At 37.4% G+C, this 10,000-nt stretch overlaps 1 protein-coding gene across 2 annotated transcripts in view; it reads right to left on the bottom strand.

Moving 5' to 3' along the window:
- CAPN1 (calpain 1) overlaps positions 1–10,000 on the bottom strand; it is a 156,802-nt gene that overhangs the window by 121,591 nt on the left and 25,211 nt on the right. The window lies entirely within an intron of this gene.

Raw genomic sequence — 10,000 nt, 5'->3', positions numbered from 1 at the left:
AGTAGATTTTAGTCGACTAAAATCTAAGGGGTTTAGTTAAAGTGTAATGCATTAGTTAAGCATTTCTCTATAATTTGCAAACTGATTATATACTCCAGGAGTAAACATAACACCTGTTATCATTTATGGTATTAAGGTTTAAACATGCAATACAGATACAGATTTAGCCGTTGTGATATATAACATCTTTATTAAACTTAAAATGAAATAAAACCAAGTTTCATAAACAAACAGAAGTGCAACTTTAAAATATAAAAAAAACTGTAAACTGTATTGGCTACTGTATTGGCTGTATTGCACATATTACCCAATATAAAAACTTTAACAGTTCTCTGTTAATAATTAAAACAGGTATCAAGTAACTCAACACAACAAAAAGTTTGTGCAGCTAGCACAGGCATAACAAACCCATATTCGTAGGTTATACTTATTTTTTATAGGAAGAATCAATTGATTGTTCACAGATTCGTAAAATTTTTGGCAAAGATTAGCACTGCTCTAGAACTTCCAAACTCATTATATACTCCTGGAGTAAAGGTTTATTAACCTGTTTTCTTTTATGGTATTAAGGTTTGAACATGCAATACAGATTTAACTGTTGTGGTATATAACATGTCTAACTTAAAATTTAATAAAATGAAGTTTCGTAAATTTTACAAAAGAGAAGTACTTGGATATGGATTGATTATAACACCTTGCATAAATTGTTTTTGTCAGCAAATTTTGATTTAGTTTTAGTCATAGTCTTTTGACTAAAATGTCATTTTGATTTAGTTTTAGTCTTATTTTAGTCATCAGAATTTCTTTAGTTTTATAGTCATTTTAGTCTAGTTTTAGTCAACGAAATTAACACTGGGCGTGGCCTCACAATCTGGATGCTCTGGGGTGCACGGCATGATTGGAGAAAGCCGAGGTAAGTACAGAGGGTCGCCGATCTGCATTTGCTAAAGAAAAAGGTAAGTATTTTAAAAAAACGATGCAATGTAAAATTTAATGAATGAAAGAGACACTTTTTTTAATAGTATTCCAAAAACTTATATGGTATGTCACTGGTGTTTTAGCGTATACATTTCATGCTGGTATTTAGCAAAAATGACTTTCATATATACAAACAGACATTCATGAAATAGACATTCTAGACATAGATGTTAAACAGCATATATAGTATACATAACACATACATGTGTGAGCTCACACACACACTGTACTACCTGGAAAAAAAAGGACCTGATATGAAAGTAATTTTTGCTAAATACCAGCATGAAATGTATACACCAAAACACCAGTGACATACCATATAAGCTGCAATGTTACGAAGAAGAATACAAGCTGCTAACATCTGCCGCCCGGAGGGTTGAAGAAACAGGATACTGGTACGCTTCCACTGTAAACCGCACAGGTAATGAGCCTGTGTTCAAACGTTCCCCTTCAATACCAATACCAGAGGCGCACTGCGCATGTGCAAAAATCAGGTTACGAGCAAGATAGAACACGTACACAAGTTACAAGAACCTGCTATCACTGCTGACGTAAAAGGGGAGGGGCTTAACTGACATTTTGAAATGGCTGCAGCGTGAAAAGTAAGTGATTTTACTGACAAACTCTATATATTTGAAAAATGGGCTACATTGAGAAATGATGATCCAGGGCAAGTTTATATGTATAAATGAAAATGCTATTTGGGTTGACTGTCCCTTTAATATATTTTTTACCTCTGTGATTACCTTGTATCTAAGCCTCTGCAAACTGCCTCCTTATCTCAGTTCTTTTAATAGACTTACATTTTAGGAAATCGGTGCTGACTCCAAGGTAACTTCACATGCGTGAGCTCAATGTTATCTATGTGACACACATGAACTAACGCCCTCTAGTGGTGAAAAACTTTCAAAATGCATTCAGGCTAGAGACGGCCTTAAAGGTCTAAGAAATTAGCATATGAGCCTACCTAGGTTTAGCTTTCAACTAAGAATACCAAGAGAACAAAGCAAAACTGGTGGTAAAAGTAAAATGGAAAGTTGTTTAAAATGACATGCCCTATCTGAATCATGAAAGTTTAATTTGGAGTTTACTATCCCTTTAAATGTACAGTCCCTGGGTATTAGCTGAATGTATAAAGCCTTCTTTGTCTTAACGCGTTACAAATATGGAGCAGAAAGAAGAGAAAGGAAGTCAAATTCCTACTTTTTATGTACTATTGGTAATCAAAGATTTAAATGATTAATTTGTATGTTACTGGCAAACAAAGGGTAATTTTACTGTTTAGTTGTGAAAAATTTACAAGGTAGAGTGGGGTTAAGGGGGTAGAGCTTTTGGGGGAGCATTATGTGACTCCACTAACCATTGTATCCTGTCACCTACAGATTGTCCAGTATTTTTGTGTAGGACAACTGGCATCCAATACTCAACAGGTGCGTTCAGCTAGTACCTTCAACTTTAGCGCTGTTGGTCTAATGCGGCGTCAGGTTAGCACATGAGCAATAAGTGTTACGTTTTTTGAACAGCATGCCCCATTATAGCCTATGAGAGAAGTTAGCTTGGTCGCGATGTCCAAAGTTCTGAAGTTAGTGCGCATGGGACTCACACACTTTTTTAACTTGTATTATGCTCGCTAACTTGCACGTGTTAAACGTTTACTTTGCGCGTGACCGAACGTAACAGCGTGCCACTTGTAATCTAGCACTATGTGTTTAATCCGAATCCATGGGATAAACACAGAATTATTTTCAAGCAATAGTGCAATCATTTAATGCTCTAACATATTAGAGAGTGTTTCCTTTTTGTACTTTTATATCACTTTAAAAAGGGACATAACCATAGGCTAAATCACTTGAAAATGATAGAGTATAATTGTAAAATCATCACATGAACATCTAGACGTAAAAAGGAAGATATATCTCAAAATTTGTTCATCTCGCAATAGTAAGTGCTCTGTGAACAGTTATTCTTAAAGTGATGGTAAAGTTACCTTAAAGGCCCATAATACCCAAATGTTGAAACGCTTGAAAGTGATGCAGCATAGCTGTAAAAAGCTGACTAGAAAATATCACCTGAACATCTCTAGGTAAAAAAGGAAGATATTTTACCTCAAAAGTTCCTCAGTAGCCACATCCCATTGTAAAGGATTTCTAAGCAGCAAATCAGTATGTTTGTCCCGGGACAGCTAAGGGAGCGAGCTTTCGTGCACACATCTTATTTCCCTATTCAGTGTAAGGAAGTTTACAATGAAATCTTATGAGAGTTAAGTGAAATCTCATGAGATCACAGTAAAAGAGTTCATGACCTCAGCACTGTTGATGCTGATTGGCTGCTGTTCATTTCTTCATTTATTTATTTTTTTACCTGCAGCTGGGCAGCAGCCGAGTATAACTTTTTACACAGAACTTACTCTACTGAGCTAAGGAAATTGTGAGGTAAAATATCTTCCTTTTTTACATAGAGATGCTCAGGTGATATCCTGTCAGCTTTTTACACTTATACTGCATCAGTTTCAAGTGATTTAGCATATGAGTATTATGTCCCTTTAATCTCGATCAAGTATAGCATTTTGTGTGTAAAATCAATAGTTTAATTCATCATTTTTTATATATTTTCGTATAAATAAAGTTATCACCTTTATGAAGGAATTTCTAAATGTCCAAAAATTCAACCCGTTTTTTTTTTATTTTCTCAATCAATTTTATGTAATCCAATTGAAATTCTGGCCGTTAGGCGACCGTCACTACACGTCATCCGCCCCTTTAATCATCAGCGCATGCCCTATTTATTTTTTTCTTAGTATAGAAAACCGCGCGTGCTCCCGTGTCACGCATGCATCTTAATTACAGGTAGGAATTCTCTTACTACATCATCTGCTTCTTATTACCGATACGGTAATACTGCCCATTAGAAGAAAGTACCGCAGTGGTTCAACATCTTAATTTTAAAACTTACATTTTATTATTTGATTTCTTATTTACATACTTTATTTTAATACAAGTAACGGATAATGATTTTATAAAATGAGCACATTTGCAGATTAAATCAGAATAGTGAACGCGCTTTTGAGTGACGTAGAGAGCGGGTGGGAGCGCTCAAGACGTCAGACTATGCAGAACACGGAAGGGGTAGGGAATTTGAAAGATAAATATTTTTAAAACAATAGCAGTAATTGAGAAAAAAAAAAAAAGTTAGTGACTACATTAAGGTACTATTGAGAAATGATTTGTTGTTTTCAATACCGGTTAACTTTACTTTCACTTTAAGTACTGTTAGCTGCAGGTTGGGGAAAAAAAAACACAACAGCCAGTCAGTTTCATCAGTGCTGATGTCACACTTTGCTTTATTGTAATCTCATGAGATTTCACTGAACTCTTGTGAGTAGACGTGCATTTCGTTTTGAATCAAAATTCGGACGAATTCAACAAATTCAGAGATTCGAATCGATTCAAAATTTCCAAATTACCCTAGCAACGAAATTAAACTAATCCGAATGCATTTGTAACGAATAAATCCGAATTAGTTCAGATTTATTCGTTACATTCAATTGGCCATGGACTAATCACAATTCAGTAAAATAATTAAACTTAGTGAGATAGAAGAATGAAATAATTCTGTTTGTGTAACTTGAAACAATCTGAATCAACATAACACATACCGAACTTCCGAATCAAATCCGAAACAAATTCATCCAAATTTACTCTAATCTGAAGCCGAAACGAATACATTGGAATGTATCCGAATTTGAATCGATACGGAATTCAAAAAAATCCAAATAGTTCCGAAATGACTTTTTCCGCTGTGCACATGTCTACTTGTGATATTTCATAGTAGACTTCCTTAAACTTGGATGTGGCTACTGAGGAAATTTAGGTGAAATATATATTTTTACATAGAGATGTTCAGGTGATATTTTCTAGTCAGCTTTTTTACAGATATGCTGCATCACTTTCAAGTGCTTCAACATTTGGGTATCATGTCCCTTTAAGATACATGAATTTGTTGCCTTTAAAGAAAAGTATTTCAAACTTAGTAAGTTTTTTGTATTATAGTATTTTTATTGATGTTCTTATGCTTAAATATACCTCTTACAAGTCAGTGTCTGTCAACCTACAGAGCTGAGAAATTTGCCTTTGTCATCCAGTAACCCTCTATTACACGCACTTCTTATCAGTTTCCAAATCAAAATAAATAGCTTTAAAAAGGGACACTAAACCCCATTTTTTTCTATCATGATTCAGATAGAGCAATTATAAGCAACTTTCTAATGTACTCCTATTATCAATTGTTCTCTTGCAATCTTTATTTAAAAAGCAGGAATGTAAAGCTTAGGAGACGGCCCGGATAGCGCTTGCTGATTGGTGGCTCCATTTAGCCCCCAATAAGCAAGCGTAACCCAAGTTCTGAACCAAAAATGGGCCGGCTCCTAAGATTTACATTCCTGCTTTTTAAATAAACATAACAAGAGAACGAAGAAAAAAAATGATAATAGAGCAGCAATTTTAAGCAACTTCTAATTTACTTCTATCTGAAGCAATAAATAAAAAAAATTGGATTTAGTATTATCATCATCATCAGGTATTTGTAGAGCGCCAACAGGTTCCGCAGCGCTATGAACATGGGTGATATATAAAAACAATTACAGGGATCAAATGGGTAGAGGGTCCTGCCGAGAGTTGAACTGTTGTAGTCGGCTCTTATGAAGGTGAACTACAAACAGCTGGGCTCATAGGCTTACATGCTATCGGGTTTAAGGGGATAGCAGTGGAGATAGGAAGGTTAGTGTAGGTTGTAAGCGTCCCTGTATAGTAGAGTCTTTAGGGAGTGCTTAAAGCTTTTAAAACTAGGGGAGATTCTTGTGGAGCGAGGCAGAGCGTTCCATAAGATGGAAGCCAGTCTTGAGAAATCTTGTAGACGGGAATGTGAGGAGGTAACAAGAGAGGAGGAGAGTAGGAGATCATGAGCGGAGCAAAGGGGACGGGAGGGAGAGTATCTGGAGACAAGGTCTGAGATGTAGGGGGGAGCAATGCAATTGAGGGCTTTGTGTGTCAGAGTGAGAATTTTGTGTTTAATCCTGTAGGCAAGGGGAAGCCAGTGAAGGGATCGGCAGAGAGGTGCAGCAGATGAAGAGCGACGTGCAAGGAAGATAAGCCTAGCAGAGACATTCATTATGGATTGTAAAGGAGCTAGGCGGCAGCTAGGGAGACCAGAGAGGATAGAGTTGCAGTAATCGAGGCGGGAAAGGATGAGAGAGTGGATTAAAATCTTTGTTGTGTCTTGTGTAAGGAAATGTCTAATTTTAGCAATGTTTTTAAGGTGGAAGCGGCAGGCTTTAGCCAAGGACTGAATGTGAGGAGTGAAAGAAAGATCTGTGTCAAGTGTGACCCCAAGACATTGGGCATGTGAGGTTGGGGTAATGATGGAGTTGTCAACAGTTATAGAGACATGGGGGGGTGGAGATTTTTGACTGAAATCCTTTTCATACAGATATTTTTAATAGTAATGTTCTTTTAAATTATTTTTACTAAACTGCAGACCTCCCAACAGTCTCTATTTGAGAAGGACAATCCCATAATTCTGAGCTCTGTCCAGCGGCCCTCTGAGAGTATCATATGTCACATTTGCAGAATTTCCCCCTAGTCCCACCCACAAACCACAGACACGCCTACTAAACACACAGCCCCACCCCCTTCCCACACTACTCCGCCCACAACCACCTAAGTCCCTAATACCCTGCCACAAACATGTTGGGATGTATGAAACTGTATAAAGAACATGTAATATACGTTTCACCAACTACACTATGCCTGACAAAGATTTAGCAGCCTTAGCATTCGCGGGGCACTGGACAAGAGTAATTTGTGGGGCCCCTCAGCCCCACCCCATATTCCCCTACCCCTGTATGCCCTGCCCATTGAATGATCCACACCTGTCCCAACATGTAGCATGTTCTATCTAAGGAATAACACTATATATTACACCTCCTGATACTGTAAAAATGTTTATTATTAACTAAATATAAGATGTACATTGTACCGGGCAGGCCTGCATGAAAGGGACGTAACAGTCAATGGTATGCAGTGTACAAGTAAAGAAGATGAAATCACTTGTTAGGAAGATTAAATCACTTGTTACACACCTTGAGGTATCGGTTTCAGTAGTCTCTAGTGCATGTGCTTGCTTTTCAATCAAGTTTGTGCATGGCAGTAAATGGCCCATTAGCATTTCTCTAGGCTAAAAAATAATAAAAATAATACAAAACATAACTCCTAACATTAGTGGCTTGGAATAAACGATTTAGGATGTTTTGGGGGGCTCCCAAAACAAACAGGATTAATTTATAGACCATCCTGGAGTCATTTGAAGATCATCAAACTACTTTAGAAGTCATTTGCACATCAGACATCATCAGGCTTGTGAAGTCATCAGCTAAGGTAAAGAAGGCTGGGTGATGACTTCAAAATGATCAGCAGATGACCTTACTGATTACTTCACAAGCATGAACAGCCAGTGACTCTAGAGTCATCTCATTTAAATATTTTGGCCTGTGGGCAAACTTCAGGATGGCTTCTGAAAACTAGTCTAGAGTCATCGATTACTTCAGAATGACTTCAGGAAGATCATACTTTTTGACTAGGGCTGTTGCCATTTTGTGAGTGAGCTGTGTAGGGAGGGTAGGATCATGGGCATACCTAGTTGGCTTGTGGGCGTGCCTGTGTGGTCAATGGGCGGGGCTGAGGAAATTATGAAAATAGGAACATATGACTTGTCTCAGAGGGACAGATATCAGAATTAGGAACTGTCCCTCTCAAATAGAGTCAGTTGGGAGGAGTGCAAACAAACAAACAAGGCTAAAGGAGCTGTTTAAACAAAGTTTGTTGCAAATGCTGTACAGCATTGTTTCTCAACCACGGTCCTCAAGTAACCCCCAACAGGCCAGGTTTTCATTATAGCAAAACTAGTGCACAGGTGAAATAATCAGCTGATGGGTGTAATATAATGAAAACCACAGTACAGCTCTGGTGTTAAAATTAGTTGCTGGAGCTGTAAAGCTCTATAAATTTTACTGACTTTCAGTCTCTTTAAAGGGACATGAAAATCAAAGTAAAATGTTCATGGTCCAGATAGAGTATGTCATTTTAAGACTTTTAAATTGACTTCTATTATGAAATTTACTTTGTTTACCTGGTATCCTTTGTTGAAAAGTAAGCATAGGAAGGCTCAGGAGCAATGATGCACTACTGGGAGCTAGCTGCTGATAGGTGGCTTCACATAAATGCCTCTTGTCGTTGGCTCACTTGATGTGATCAGTTAACTACCAAAAGTGCATTGCTGCTCTGGAGTTAACTTTAATTATGTGCTTAATATAATTTGTACCCTTATTTCCTTTAAAGTTTATGCAATATGTTTATATCTCTTACATTTACAAAAATGTACTTGTAAGTTGTTGTCAAGGACACATAATATTTATCACCCAACAAAAGTGAAAAACGTGTTGATTTATTTTCTTCCTCCATAAAAACTCTCTCAAAACAAACATTAAACACTAAATAAATGCTAGGTAGAATGGTGCATTCAAAGAAAAGATTAGTCTGAGAAAAACATGTAGATGTATTTTCTAAAGTTTCATTAGTTGTTTAAATATTGTCAAAATAAGTGTAAAGTTTTAGTGTCTATAAAACAATGGGAGCTACCATGTTGTAACTTAGGTTACCTTCTCTGCTGTGGCCAATTAGGGAGGGACAGTTATAAATAGGTCACTAGAGTGTGCAGCCGATGGCTGTGTGGTATATAACAGTGTTCTGCACTTACATTTCTAACAGGAACTGAAAATCTCACAATTTCAGAATGGAATTACAGGAAAAGGGGACAAAATAAATAATGAAATATATATATACACACACACACAGAAACACTTTTGTTTGATTACTTCACATATTACTTTAATCAGTAAAACTAATGAGAAAGTCACAGACAAAAATATTGATACCCTTAACCTAATATCTTGTAGCACAGCCTTTGGAGACAATAACTGCAATCAAGTGTTTTCAATAGCTCTGAATAAGATTTCTAAACTTTTCGACTGGGATTTTGGCCCTCTCTTCCTGAGCAAACCGCTCCAGTTCTCTCCGTTTAGATGGGTGCTTTTTCCTAACTGCGAGTGTCAGTGCTTTCCACAGATGTTCGATCGGAATCAGATCTGGACTTATAGAAGGCCACTTCGGATTGCTCCAATGTTTTCTTCTCATCCATTCTTGGTGCTTTTTGAGGTACGTTTCAGGTCATTATTCTGCTGGAGGACCCATGACCTGCAACTCAGACACAGCTTTCTGACACTGGGCAGTACGTTTCTCTCCAGAATGCCTTGAAAGTCTTCTGATTTCATTGTATCCTGCACAGATTCTAGGCACCCAGCGCCAGAGGCAGCAAAACAACCCCAAAACATCACTGAGCCTCCTCCATGTTTCACGGTAGGGATTGAGTTTTATTTTTTATTTTTTATTATTTTTTTTTTAGTAAACATGGAGTTCTTGTGTTTTGCCCAAAAAAAGCTCTATTTTTGTCTTGTCTAACCACAGGACATTCTCCCAAAAAGACTGTGGCTTGTCAACGTGCATTTTGGCAAACTCCAGTTGGGCATTCTTGTGTTTCTCTCTTAGAAGTGGGGTCTTCCTAGGCCTTCTACCATGTAGCCCATTTTCATTCAGTCAGAGCGACCTTAAACTGTTACACCTTGAACTTCAACTTCGGCTTAGATCTGTTTTGAAGTTATCCTTGGTTCTTTCTCCACTTTTCGAACAATCTTTCTCATCATTCTTGGGTCATTTTTTCTCTTGTGGCCACATCCAGTGATGTTGGCTACAGTCCCATTTCACAAGTGGCAACAGTGCTCACAGGAACATCAACCTCTTTAGTGATGGTCTTGTAGCCTTTAGGTTGACCATGCTTGGCTAATACCATCTTTCTAGCCTCCTCCGACAACTGTCTGGTTTTTCTTCTCTTTTCCCTGTTCAGTGGTATACAG

The sequence above is a fragment of the Bombina bombina genome, chromosome 7, assembly GCF_027579735.1.
Source record: "Bombina bombina isolate aBomBom1 chromosome 7, aBomBom1.pri, whole genome shotgun sequence".
NCBI classification, from domain to species: Eukaryota; Metazoa; Chordata; class Amphibia; order Anura; family Bombinatoridae; genus Bombina; species Bombina bombina.
Note: the sequence above shows the minus strand (reverse complement) of the source record. Positions and strands in the feature narration are given on the sequence as shown.